At 39.8% G+C, this 14,591-nt stretch overlaps 1 protein-coding gene across 1 annotated transcript in view; it reads right to left on the bottom strand.

Annotated features, from left to right (window-relative positions):
• Window positions 1-14,591, bottom strand: part of rabgap1l (RAB GTPase activating protein 1-like) — a 115,744-nt gene that overhangs the window by 59,594 nt on the left and 41,559 nt on the right. The window lies entirely within an intron of this gene.

Below are 14,591 nucleotides of genomic sequence, written 5' to 3'. Positions count from 1 at the left end.
GTTGAGTTTTTCCAGTAAAAGAGTATCATGTTGTAGTTACACTGGATCTACTACTACAGTATACTGTGGTACAGTATCAGGACTCAGTCAGTCTGTCATTAAGCAGGGGAAAATAAAGCAGATGGTTGCACTTTTCAAGGCACCAAAACATACTTCAAGTGCAGTAACAAACATTTCATCCCTATTCATCAGTTGTGCAAAATAAACATCAAACAAAAACAATTACTTAGAAAGAATGCAGTCCAATGTTAAAGGTTCACATGAAGTCAAAATTGCTGTTTAACTGTTTTTAATCATACAAGTCTTGCTCCATACATCACCTGTACACCAACACCAAGCCCAATGGCAAATAAGCTGTTTTGAAGGTATTTTTGAAAGGTATTTTAGAGTTTGTAACTTCCTGGAAAATCAGTAAAAATGTTGATGACTCATCCTACACTCGGGGGCCCATGTTCATTTTTCGTCCAATAAACGTTTTTCTTTATTTTATGATGCTGCCATGGATTTATAAAAAGAAGAAGGTCGCCAGAGGATCATGTTGCTCTGGACCGGACCTCATGGATTACTGTACAAAATCACACCTTTATAACTTGGCAAAAACACAACTTAATTCAATGATTTGGGTGAAACTGGATCATGTTTTACAGAGAAAACATTTTCCGGTTTTCACTCTGCTCCTCAGACTGCTCTGCCTTGAGAAACTCTTGCCAGATAGTTTTACTTGTTGCTAAAGTAGCTGCTAACAAACGTACTGATAACCAGCAGCTTCTCAATGAACAGCTCTGGACCGGGGCCTTACGCGGCTTCCAAAAACAACAACAGAGACCAGTTGGAGCACCAAAGTGATTTATGAAGTTTCTGGGTAGACAGATATTGGTAGCTGTGTTGCTGAAGTAAGCACTGCTGCTAAATGCAATTAGCTACCTTTAGCTCGGTAAGCAGTTGTTGCTGACTTGGGTTCCCAGGTTTCAGGTGGCAACCGGTATATTCCACGTACATTCTGCGTTATTGGCTGCTGCCTGTTTTTACAGGAAACACATAACTATGCCGCAGCGACTAGCATGCCATTATCCGTTACATGTGGACTATACAGGACATTATCTACATTGCCTATATTGTTCAATGTTATTTGACACTTTCAAAAAGGTGTTTGCTAAATTACAGTATATGTTTTAGAATTGGGGTGATAGTAGTAGTGTTGTGGACCGCATCATATTCAGAGATGTTTCTTAAATTTAGCCACGCTCAAGTCTGTAAATGGAAAGGATGGAAAACTAGAAACACCTTTCAGCGTAAGATAGAACGGCAGCACCTATGACCTCAATCATAAACATACAATTGAATTTACACATTTCTGAAAATGTCACCAAAAATGGAACGTTGTGAGCCTGACGTTATGGCAGGGCTTTAGTATTGGATTCGCCAAGAGAGGCTCTATATCTGATGTCAGCAACACAATGAGTCAGAGATCTGACACTAATGACAGATGAATTGACTTTACGGGGTTTCTGTGTGTAATAATATCAGGGTCATTTTTTAACATAAGGCATGTTAAACACAAAATACAGTAAGGTCAGAGGAAAATATGCCAACACTGAAGAGTGTTTCACAGCACAAGGTGAATATGTCAACATTTTGCTGCAGAATCATGAGTCACTCTGTCCATCAACAGCACTGAATCCTGTCAAAATGTCCTTGAGCAACATAATGAAACACCTACCTGCTCTCACATTCTCAGTCTCTCTGGATTAAAGTGGTATTTAAATGTTTGAAATGTAAAAATGTAAATGCAGAATCTTAGAAGCAGTGCCTTCTTTCTCCCTATTATACCATTCTGGAGAGAACAGCGAGCTCTCAAGTTACCCTTCTCTTCTGACAGTGTTATGTAACTCCCGGGTGTGGAAGGGGCCCAAGGGTGCTGGCTGGTGAGCCCCTTGACAGAAAGCCAGCCACGCTTTGCTAAACCGATGAGGCTGGAGTGAAATACGCTGGGTTCAGACAGCTGAACACTCAGAGCCCACTAAGTCCTGAAGTGACAGACCAGCCAATCAGAGAGGAAGCTGCTAGCGTTAAACCGCTGGAGGCAACCTTGAAGACAGATTGCTGGGTACGAAGTCAAACTGTGTGTACAGAATAATTACAGAGGGAACACAGCTAGTCACAAAACCTAAATGTTTAACTAAACAACTCCAGCAACTGCCACGTGTAGGGAAACAGAGATCACAGGATAAAACCAGCCAGTCCATAGCTGGAAAGCCGTTGCTTTGGCATAAACAAAAAGGTCGATCGGAATTTGATGGTGCGATTGTTAACAAAACAGTCTGCCATTGTTTTGTCTACCATTTGAAGGCATTTCCAAGATATGTCTCAAAATTTCACAGTGCTCTAAGAAGAGTTTATATGACAATAAATACTGTGACATTTTGCCAAAGTATTTTTACCGTGGTAGCTAGTCTTTATGGTGTATTATACCATTGTGAGCAATGTTGCAAATCAGTTCACATAATGGTTTTCTGTGTGAGAAATATTTTTAACAATTCCGCAATTTATTTTACAAAAAATGCACCATATCCTGATTATTACTGTTTAGTCCTTTAGCCCTTAACTAACAAAAGAAGTCCACACAACAAGTTGGGCGATATTATCGGCCGATATTGGTCAATGAAAGATATATCAGTGTCTGTGTATATGTTGTTGATATCGTCCTATATGAAAACTTTTTGGTTTCAAAGAACACAAGGCAGAAAATTATGCTTGGGGTGATAATTAGTGAATTTTGAGTGAATTTCACTGGTGTCATTTGGACAGTAAAGTTTATTGTTAAACTGTTAAATATCCTGCCTCCGTTACATTTTTTTGTCAAGTGTTTGATAACAACATTTGAGGGAACTCGGTCAATATATCATCATTGGAAATTTTTACTCCCCAATTTTGGCAACAGCTCCAAAACTGCATATCGGTCAGGCTCATACTCCCTATATTATTCATATCGTCTATTCCTACTATATTATCAAAAACATTTTAACATTGCCAACATATAGTATCTGTCAGCAGAAATAAAACACATTTTCACTAAGAATGAAGAATGGAAAAGTACAGTTAGGTGAATGTAGGAATGAGTGTGCTGAGAAATTGCAAAGGATTGCACAACCAAAAGGGTATCCCAACATTGCTTACAGTGTCAATATGAACAGTATATCTATAGCAAATAATACTAAATCCCCTCAGTTGGACACCAGCTGAATTTCTTTATCTAGAATAATCTCGACAATGGGAGACACCCTGCTGGTGTTTTGACAGTCAGACCTGACGGATCAAACATGAGGAGGGGGTCACACTGGTGTTTAACCAGCACAGGTGTTTGGACTCCAGCTACTGAGAGACAATGTTTGGTGCAGAAATTCAATATTTTTACATCTTCATCACATTCAATTTCAAATTTTCAATGTTTCCTCACTGGATCTTACTACAGCCAGCGTTAAGCAGGCCTTGAAGCATTAATAACCATCATGTCACTAAAACTCTCCATTAAATCAAAGAATAATCAAATTCACTTTGGTGGGTTAACTGGTCCCTCAGGCGTGTTTCACAGCAGGTTTTACACTAACACACAGTCCTTATGCTAATGAGAGAAATCTTTACGAGACTGTTTATGTGGGTACCTCCATACATTGTCAAATCTAATTATTGATCCTGTTCTCAGTCGGAAGGCTCCTTTTCTCCCCTTGGTGGATCAATTCAATGCGTTTCAACACTGTTCCCTCTAATGGAAATGAGGGAACAAAAGCAAGTGCTTTGCCATCTGAGCCTGGCTCCAGCATGAGTGGGGAGTGGTGCATGATGGGTCATGTTTGAGACAGAGGCTATGATGAACCAGCAGGATGGTGTGTTAGAGCACGTCTGTTACAGGGCTGCACACCCCACAGCTCCTCCAGGCAAGAGTCCACATGAAGACTCAAAACTGGTTGGAGAAAATGTCTGCTTCAATGTGAAGGACCAGTACAGACATTTACACATACTGTAACACAACACTGACTGATAAGACACATGAGAAAAAGACATGGGAAGAATAATAGAAAGGGGCCAATAAAAGGAGAAAATGGACAGATGGAATAGTAGAGAATGTAAAGTAGAAATATGAAAGGATGGAGAAATGACTAGCGGGAGGCAGGGCGACACAAGGGGAGAGCAAGACGAGAACGGTAGCTGAATGACTGACAGCCAGAATATTAGCTAGCCTCTTCATCTTTTGGATAGATGGCCACTCCCTCAAAGGAAGGCCAGTATTGAAGGTGACAAACAGGCTATGTTTGGATCAAAAAACCTTTTCATAGACTATGTGACAGTCTTATAAAAGACATACACTCCACTCAGTCAGCAGACAAACAGTTGCTACTGCTGTAGCGTTAATTTAGATCACACTACCTTGCTTGGCATGACCTGCCCTACGCTTCCTCTGATTGGCTACATCCTTCCGCTAAGTAAAGCGCATGTGCAACTCTCACCAAAGATTGAACAGAGGCGAGATGTCTCACTCTGTTGCTAAAACGAAGCGTTCAAGAGTGAAAAGAGATGCTGCAGCAATGCACCATATGAGAAAAATAATGTGTTTTTGTTTTTTTTATTAATGTAAACCTTTTCTACAAGGACCCCATAATAAAAGCATGAACCTGAAATCATCATAATATGACCTCTTGAACTATGATACAATACTAGTAAAAAAAAAAAAAGTGACCTCTGATGATACTACAACAAAAACAGAAAAAGGGCCAGGAACACAAAAATCTTCTCTTTTTAACAACAACCTGCACAAAGAGCTTTTACAGAAAACATTACTAAACACATAATAAGACATTTGTAATAATGTTAATGTTAGGTTGGAAATCTGATTGTACATCATTTTTTTTAAAGCTTAGTACTTTCGATACTTTCGATACTTTCCAAAGCAGATGTTGTATCGTTTTTAACACATAGTTTCAAAAACAGTGTTAAGGAACAGATACTTTTGACAACCATAGGTGGTAAGATTACGACCAGAACTCTAATGACTCGACTCATCTGTGATGTTTCTTTTCTTGAAGAGTCAAATTGTGTTGCTTTGTAGATGGGTGCTTTAAAGGAGAAAAATGTGTGCTCAGCAAACTTTGTCTTGTAGGTAAACATAAAATGCTTACTAGGCAATTCAAAGGTCTGCCATTAATTTGCACTAAGGCACCTTCGCGCTTCCTCAAAGAAAATGGTTTGTGGAAGAAACTCTGAAGCTGGAAGAGGTTTAAACTACAGTGTGTCTGCATAAACTACAGGCTTAAAACACCTAGCCTGCTGATGACATTTTAGACTTGATACGTACTGTGTCCTCTGTTTTGCCTGATATCTGTTACAAAAACAAGATTAAATTTGAAGTTCCACCTTGGGAATTTGCATCAGTTTGCATGTCTAAGGCTAGAGGAAAATTAAAAAAACTCCTGGATTCATAAAGACCATGACTCCATAAAGTCATGTTTTGGATTCCAAAAAGTGCACATTTTTAAAATTCATCAGCTTAAAAACAAAGACAGTATTTTAACTTTAAAGTCAAGCCTCTAGTCCTAACACAGTCAGATATTTGGACATGATGATGACACCACCCCTCTTTGCTGACACACCTGGCTCCCCCAAACACTCCTCATTCCTCTTCATTTCAGTGAGACGCGGCGAGATAATCTACTGGTGGTAATATTCAGAGGATGGCTGCCTGGTAATTAAAAACCAGCTCCCCCCTGAGGCCTTTGTCCTTGGTTGCTGGCGAGGAAGTTTCTAGAGGCTTCCCTGGAGGGTTGAGGGTGGTGGTGGTGGAGGGGGGGCAACAGCTGGCCCGCCTGGCAGATTGCAAATTCATCTGTCTCTGTATCGCTGCCGTGGCATTTTAATGGTCCGGCTGGTTCTGCATTTTAATAAGCTGAGTTGGAAGTGCGGGCACAATGTTCAGACGGAGAATAGAAAAAGCAAAATTTCTCATTTTGCTTGCAGTGAAATTAGTGACAAGCAAGCAGGTTGGAGAAAAGAACTTGAGCTGAAAGGCAACAGAGTTGATTTTTAGGACTCGTGGTTTTAGTCAACGTCATTCTTTAGTTCTCTTTTTAAATTATTTGAGAAAGTGCTGAAATGATCAGTCAGTCATCAAATTATTGACAATCAATTGAGCTATCAAGGAAAGGTGCAACACTTGCTCGTTTAAGTTTCATGGAGACAGGGTATGATGTCATTGGTTGATTAGTCAACTAGACACACAGGTACTAACTGCCTTACTGGAAGGGTCCACTCTGAAATACTATCTCTTAGAATAACTGATCTTTTAAACAGTCAGAACAACAAAGCACCTTGAAGAAATGGATTTCCATCCTGCGATATCATGTTCATATCATTAGTTACAGCCCTTTTTACTACTTTTAACAAGACGAGAAAGCCTTTTTCTTTATATTACTAGTTGAATTTCCTCCAGAAATCGAGAAAGTGCAACACCACCTCATCCTGTTTGGTACCAAGGCTGTGCCCTCCTCTCTGCATTTGAAATTTCCACAGACATTTTAAGCATCAATCCCCCTCTTCCTTGTGTTCAATTTAAAGTCGGCCTATCTGTTGACCAATATGCACTGATATGAAAGATTTTTTTTAGATTATCATGCTGACAAGATACAGTAATTTATAATCTTAAAATCTACTGTGAAGTTTATTATTTCAGAGCAATTATATATCGTTAAGGACAATAAAGTTCATTGTTAAACTGTAAACTAGAAATACCACATTGCTGTTGTATGCGTCCATGCACCAGTCAAGTTGCTGTTCCAGAGCTATGGCATTGGCAATGGAGGGAAAATGTTTTTGCAGAATATTATGATGTCAAAGTGCATTTAACCTGTGATCTATTGGATATCAAATGTCATAACCTCATCATTGTACCATATTAGGCATTTGAATGTCATAACTATTGTAATTATCATATAGATTCTTGAGTTATGGCCAAAAATGTGTTTTGTGAGGTCACGTGATCAAGACCTCTGACTTTTGGCCACCAGATTCCAATCAGTTAATCCTTGAGTCAAAGTGGACATTTGTACCAAATGTGAAGAAAATTCTTCAACGCGTTCTTGAGATATCACATTATCAATAATGGGATGGACAGAGGGCATTGGCCCCAAAAATTGAGAATTGGTTGGGATCTAGTTTTATTTGAATGTAGTGTGTTACAGTTCAATCACGGACGTGACGTCTGACTACTATGTGTAGTGCAGCACCATTTGAAATATTTTAGGTGACTTTGCAAAATAGTAAACAAAAATACTCATACTGAACTGAACAAAAACTAATGTGAACATGTAGTACATGCTGTACTCTTCCAGTCTGATTCAACAGGGAACAACTTGGTGCTGGAGCAGGATGAGATGCCCTCCTCTCTTTCACAAACACACACACAAACACACACACAGCATCATTGAGAGAGGTCAGTGGATAAAGTGCATCCCCCTAGATATCTGACATTTCCTGTGTGTTGTGGTTTTTACTGGAGGACATGAGTTGAGACTCTGTTATGTGGGGACAGAAGACCCCGAGGGATGATAGAAGTGGAGAGAGTGGAGGGTCAGACACTCGTCGGGTCGGTCCAGGGGAGAACACGGACAGAGTGGTATAGGGATGTTTATAAAGTTATGTAGATGACTTTTTGGGTGCGTTTTCTCCAATCCACTTGTTACTTGTGTGAAAAAAACAATATGTACAGTACAGAGATGCGGACATGACACACAAATATAAACACGTAAGGTAAATGGACTTGCATTTCTACAGTGCTTTTCCAGTCTACTGGCCGCTCGAAGCACTTTACAACACTTGTCACATTCACACATTCACACTCACATATTCATACAATCCGGGGATTTGAACCAGCAACCTTCTGATCACTGAACGACCCACTCTTCCTCCTGAGCTACAACCACCCCTGAGCTACTGAGCTACATACATGGCTATAGACTTCCTTTTCTGCCTGCATCTTCTTACCCGGCATCTTCAAAATAAAAGTGCCCATGAATGAATAATGAAGAGGTTGCTATTTTGGAGGCAATGTTAACATCCATTTTAATTGCACCCTATTTATAAACTTAAAAAAAACTCGCTGAAACCTTGTTGCTTTTCAGACTCGGCACAGGGTTTCCATAGCGACACAGTCCCTCTTAAGTCCTGATGTTCAGTTAGGAAGAAGTGAAGAGACAATGGAGACACTCAAATGTGACCAGGGCTGTAGCACTGGATAGCTGGCAGTCTCATCCATCATCACATACAAACTGTAGATTGACAGCTGCCCAGAAATCAAGTATTTAACATTTTGAGGAGAAATTTTGTGCAAATGCTTGTGACTGAACAGGTTATTTTTTGGATGCAACCAAAAGGTTAAACATATATGTACACAGTGAAGGAAACACTGCCTTAGTGAAATATGTCACATCAAGTTATTTACTTTTTATCTTATTATTTTCATTCATTAATTTCCCTTCTCCCGTCTCAGCAACAGTAGCAGGGATAAATGCCACAAAGGAAGAACTAGCCATACCAACGATGGCCTGAGGCGAGCTGCTGGACCATCTTTACTAAATAACTGCCTAACACAGTCAGGCTTGGTGCGCTACTATGGGAAACACTGCCCCGGGATAGAGAAAGAGAGAAAGGAAGAGCAAAAGAGGGGAGGTAGGAGGAGAAAGGAAATATGCTAAGGAGCCAAGGGGGTAATTTGACTGTCTTATGGTATTTAATTCAGCTAAAATGCCCTGGGAGAGAATTAGAGAAGCTGGCTGTACATCTGCTGGCAGAGCTTCAGTACCTGAGGTCTGCTGGGAGGTTAACAGTAAAAAACAGGTTTGTCGTCCACTGTCCGTCAAGGTGCTTGTCTTTGTCCTCTATATATGAATAGAGCAAGAATATTGGTCCGAATTAAGCTAAATCATAGTAGAAAGGATGAAGAGAAAAGAAATAGAAAAAAATCTTTAGATGTTCTCTTAGTGCTGCAGTCAGGAAAGTGGATTGAAGCAGTTCCAAAGCCAATACTTTAATGAGCCCCATTCTGTCACAATAAAATCCTTTTTGAACAGGAGAAAGAATGTCTGCAGTTCAAAGTGCCAGCTGTGGCAAGCTCAGTTGTCTGACAATGTTGACCGTGGAAGAGAAGGGACGAGGATCCATCACAGTTTGAGACATCCAGAAAAAGATGAGCAATGTAGGGATTTTAAACACATAAAGGCACCTTTGCTTTTATTAAGATTAACTGATGTTATTACTTAAAAAAGCTGCAACAAATATTTAATAAGATGAATTAATAGCACAGAGATCATTTGATAAATAAAAAACTGATTAACTACCAGTGAAATCCTTTGTTTTGGTCTTCAGATACAGTAGCTACTAATGAGCAACGACAGATTTTGACAGTCATTTTGTCATGTTAGCATGATTTCAACAACATCCTTGTTCATATTCATTTTTTTATATTGACAAACTTTTTATTTTGCAATTTCCGCTTCAAATAAAATATGGTGGATAAATGTTCTATTAAAGTTAGTTGTAGTAGGTTTAACGTTTCTTTTGACTCACCTTTTTAGTCCAGTACATAACAACTTGGATGATTGATATGATGATTTGGACTGCAACTGATGGTCATTATGACCCAATTCCTGCACATTTACTGGTGTTAAAATATTCAGTGCTTCTGACCATTAGGGAAGAAGAGATTGAAAAGGTGGAGGATGGAAAGGGGTGAGGGGTGGTACTGTAGATCACGGCCGGCAGTTTATCAATTACAAATATAATGATCATTACGGTGCTTTCAGTGAATCAATAACTAGTTGTCCTGTTCAGCTCCTGATGTGGGTGCCTTCTATTCTGTCAGATTCTTGTTTAATATATAATTTCACCTTTTTTAAATATGTAATACCTGTGAGTCCTTTAGCTCCATATCAGTATGACTGGTATGGAGTCTCCACATTGACAGATGCTCTGAAAACAGTGCTGTATCTTTAGAGAGCTATTTTCGCCCCCAAAATCACCTTGCTGGTGTACAGTATTTACCATACATGTGGCCAATGTGACTCTATGCAGTAATTTGTTGTTAATTACTATGCAGTCATTCATAATGGCCTTTCCAGGGGGCTACTTTCTGTGATTACTTTCAGTCTGACCCAAAGACCGGAGTTTGAAATGATCCATGTAAAATTCATGATTAATTGGAAAGCTCTGGGAGGTTTGTTCGTTCAGCTCACCCTGATACACACTGTCCTCATTTACCTGAATCTCCACAATGGAGTTGGCAAGTGCAAAGTTAGTATGACTCCTAGAGTCACAAAGGCCACATTTAAAGAGGCTCTATGTAACAATTTATAGCAATTTACATGTATTAATCACTTTTTCAGTGGCAACATGTGAGCAGATTGTAACGTGATGTGAAAATATGACCTCCCCATCTCTCTCAGTTGCCTGTAAAAGCCTGTGGACGATATGTTTAAGTTGTTTAGAAGGTTAAATTGGGTCGGATGTGCCATGACAGTCCAAAGGACGTGGCTTTATGCACATTTTGCCGTGCCTCCAGAGCAACAGTATTTAGAAATTGAGTCTGCTAACATAACATAACGTCCGGTTTCCAGCTCAACACAGAAGTTCCACACAGTCCCTTTAAGAAAATAAAGGTTTAAATAAAACAGTTCTTCCTTAAAGATCAAGAGGCAAACATGACAAATACTCCATCTTAGGTTTAAAATAACCCATGCAACCTTATCGCCTATATAAAATCCTTCCTACCAAGCAGTTAGAAACATTACCAGCCAAATCAGCAACATTGCCAATGTGGCCCCATTGCAGGCAAAATAACAACCCTGACCTAAATTGGTCTTCATAGTTGCTGCTAGCCATAAAGACGCTTTGGTGCTCAAGGGCGAGGTGGGACTTCACAAAGAGGTTTCTTAGTCGTGGAGTCAGCGTTACTCAAGACAAAAAGAGAGTGCAATGATGCAACAGGGACTAAAAGGACAATAAGTGAAATTGCAGATTCAGACATTTCAAACCTAAAGTGAAATGCTGAGCAGTTCTTAAAATCAGTGAAACCTATGTGCTCACTTGGTAGAGTTGAAGCACTCAGAAAAGATGGAAAAGAAGTCAAGTGGCCACTGATGGATAGGCGGCCTACCTAACGGCAATCATCAGGTCCAAAGGTGAAATGGGAGAACTGAACTCTGAAATGCAGCTGTTGAGGAGAATTCCTGTGATTTCACATGATAGGCTTTTTATAATGGTCCTATCAAAGGAACCCTGCAATGAGTGGGCAGAAAGCGGTAAGCTTATTGCTCTGCGGCACTTTAACAGCATTCAGGTCCACAGCAGGGCTTGTACCTGCAACCATTTTGTTACTGGATGAACAATGGAACCTATTAGCAACAATGGCGATTAGAGAGACAGTGACATTTAAAAAAAAAGATACTGTGTCATGATAAAATGTCAAGTTCATACTGTACGCTCTGCTGAGAGGCTCTCACAGTATTCTCATGAAACCGCAGGTACTCTCTGCCTCATCACTGTGTTACAAATTACACAGTACCTATAATTGGCTTACAAACAAGTGATACTGACTGAAACCGAAGCAGTTTTAAGTTTGATTCTCTTCAGATGTTGACTGAAACGACCCCTTATTTTTTCCTTGAGTCTGTTTGTAAATTCTGATTATAAATGACACTTTTCCACACTGTAAGCCCTATAAACAAGTGTGTTTGAAATATAGGATTTGTGTACTTAGTTAAACTGACAACTTTCAGCACAATCAAACTATAGCAAAGATGTTATCAAACACTGGGCATTGGGACACCCCAGAGGTTCATGCAGAAATCCCAGAGCATCACTGCCACACCAGGCTTGTAACAAAAAAAATCCATCTTAACTGCGGTAAAGATGAGAAAATAAGAACTTGCCTTCATTGAGATTTTTGCAGAGACAGTCAAACCACATACTGTAACCAGTACAAGACTATGGCCATAAGGTGAAGGTCTCGGCATGTGCTGCGACTGCAGAGTCAGTAACATAGCCATGCTATACCCCTTTCACACTGGACAAAAAACAAAAAACACTAACACTCATCAACACCTGGCTTTTGTCTTTAAAGTGAATGTGTATAACCGACTCTTACTTCCAGGTCAAATGACTCTGCAATATTGGCTATTGTTGTGTTTTTGGCTGCAGCTCTGATTGGACATGCTAGTTATCGCTACTTTTCAGACGCAATTGAAGTTAAAGTTAAGGACACAGGCTCGTTTATACGGTTCACTCTGTCTCCATTCAAACAGCGCTCAAACATTGCTCAGTCAGTGCCGAGTTTAAAAAAAGAGACTGATATTTAAATGTATTAACCGTTTTATTGGCATTGACTTCTGTATCACTACCTGAACGGTATTTTGCATGTACAGTGCAACTCCCAACAGAAATGAGAAAGAAGCAAGATGTACACTAGAGTTCTGAGAAGTAAAAACAATGCGGAAGTGCCTTAAACCTTTATTCTAACTAATGGCCAGCAAACAGGTAACTGCTTGAACCAATTTCTCACTTGGATTTATTATCTCAAAACATTTCCTTATGAGCCTATGGTCTCAATCACTAGTTTCAAGTCTTCTTCAATACAGCATGATGTTCATTTCGCAAATTACGTGTTAGGGCGTAGCTACTTTGTGATTTGGCACCATCCACTATTTATAATACAGTCAGTCTATACTAATAAATTAAAAGGATTTTCATGAACTTTTATACAGACGTTCATAGTCCCCAGAAAATGAATCCTACTAAATTTGCTGATCCACTGACTTGATGTTCTCGCACCACCATAAGGTTTATATTTATTTATTTATTTGGTGAAATATCTTGACAACAACACGTTTGAGTGCCATAAAATTTGATAGACATTCAAGGCCCCAGAGGATGAATCCTGAGGAGTTGATGTTCTCCTGCAGACATTTAGCTCAAAGCACCCCTGTGCAGCCTCACAAAGCCACAGAGTGTTGTTAATAGAGGAATAAATGAAAAATGTTTAACACTGCACATTGCATAATGCAAGAGCACACAATCATTTATGCAACACCTGTCAGCTATCAGGCCACAGTCATAGCCCACGTTTTCAAAGACTGTCTGAGGCCATGCAAGATATATGAGGGTGTGTTCTTGTGTGGTTGTTATGAGTGTGTCCTCCTTATACCATCAAAGGCTTTTGGTGGGCGCCGCAAGGGCTCCACCATTAGCACAAAGAGGCAGGAACTGGCTTCCCTTCCAATTATGATTTCCCCACCTCAAAAGAGGGTCAGGTGGTCCTTTCTCAATCAGGACGGAAAGAGGAGGAGGAAAGTGGCAGGGTGGAAAGGGAAAGAGGAAGTGAGGAGAGTGCTGCCATTTGTGGGAATAAAAGGGAATTCCTGATATAGTGTGAGTCATGAATATTGAGCAGCCCTGGACTGCAAATCTGCTCTCGGTCTGGCTCAGTCAGTGTGGCTGAAATGCTTTCTAGTAGGAGGAATGACTTCATATTTTCATTCCAAAACTAGATATCAAACAAATGAAAAAGCTGGTAACGCATCCAAAAACTGCCTGCGCTGAAATGTGGTCGCTGGCATGAATATAAAACACATTTCATATACACAAACACAACATAAAGGATTTGATACCTTATATTTTAAAAACTTTGTTTTTATGTAATGAGTGTTTTTCAGACACTGTGCTTAAATAGCTTGATACAAAATGTTTACGATGGCTATAAATAACATTTTCACAATGATTCTCTGTTGATATATACGCAACCTTCAGAATTTGAGAAATAAACATGGAACTACCCTTTATCCTTCTGAGCACTGTTCTTCATCTTCCTCTGTTCCTTTCTTCTTCCCCAAACATCCTCCTCTTTCCACCTACATAACTTCCTACATCCCTCACTCCTCACTCACTTCCTTCCTCCTGATCCTCCTTTTCTGTCATCTTGCTCTTCCCATATAGGCAGTTTACTAAACCAGTTTATCTCTCCTGCCATCTTTTCTCCAACCACTTCCTTTCCAAGATCTGCTGCTCTTACTTTCAATTTTCTTCCAATACCCCCATCCATCTCCTGTTGCTCGTCTCTTCACTAAACTACTCAGTGAAGACAGGGATGATAGGAGTCTAAGTGAGTGCATGAATTTCAAAGGCCAATTTAAGCACAAGAACAAAGGATCAGGCTCTATAATGAGGCTCCTGTTCACAACGAGAGAGGACATGATGGTGTTCATTAACTAAAGCAAAGGCTAGCGGAGTTGTTACCTAGCAGATGATCAGCCATCTGCTGGCTCAGAGGAAAATGAAATGACGAAACCCTGAAATTAAATCTTTCCTTTTTCATTTTCAGATTTGTTGTGAGATATCCACTGTTATCTTTCTGTAGTGTATCTGTTTAGAAAGTTTGCTGCTGAGAGAGAATCTGGGATGAATATCAGTCTCTGCCCTTGACCCTTTAACAAGAAATGTCTCATAACTGAGCTGGGAACACAAAACGAATACATTTGTTGAAGACTGAGATTTAC

This window comes from Pagrus pagrus (genome assembly GCF_965226575.1).
Source record: "Pagrus pagrus genome assembly, chromosome: 6".
Classification (NCBI taxonomy): domain Eukaryota; kingdom Metazoa; phylum Chordata; class Actinopteri; order Spariformes; family Sparidae; genus Pagrus; species Pagrus pagrus.
Note: the sequence above shows the minus strand (reverse complement) of the source record. Positions and strands in the feature narration are given on the sequence as shown.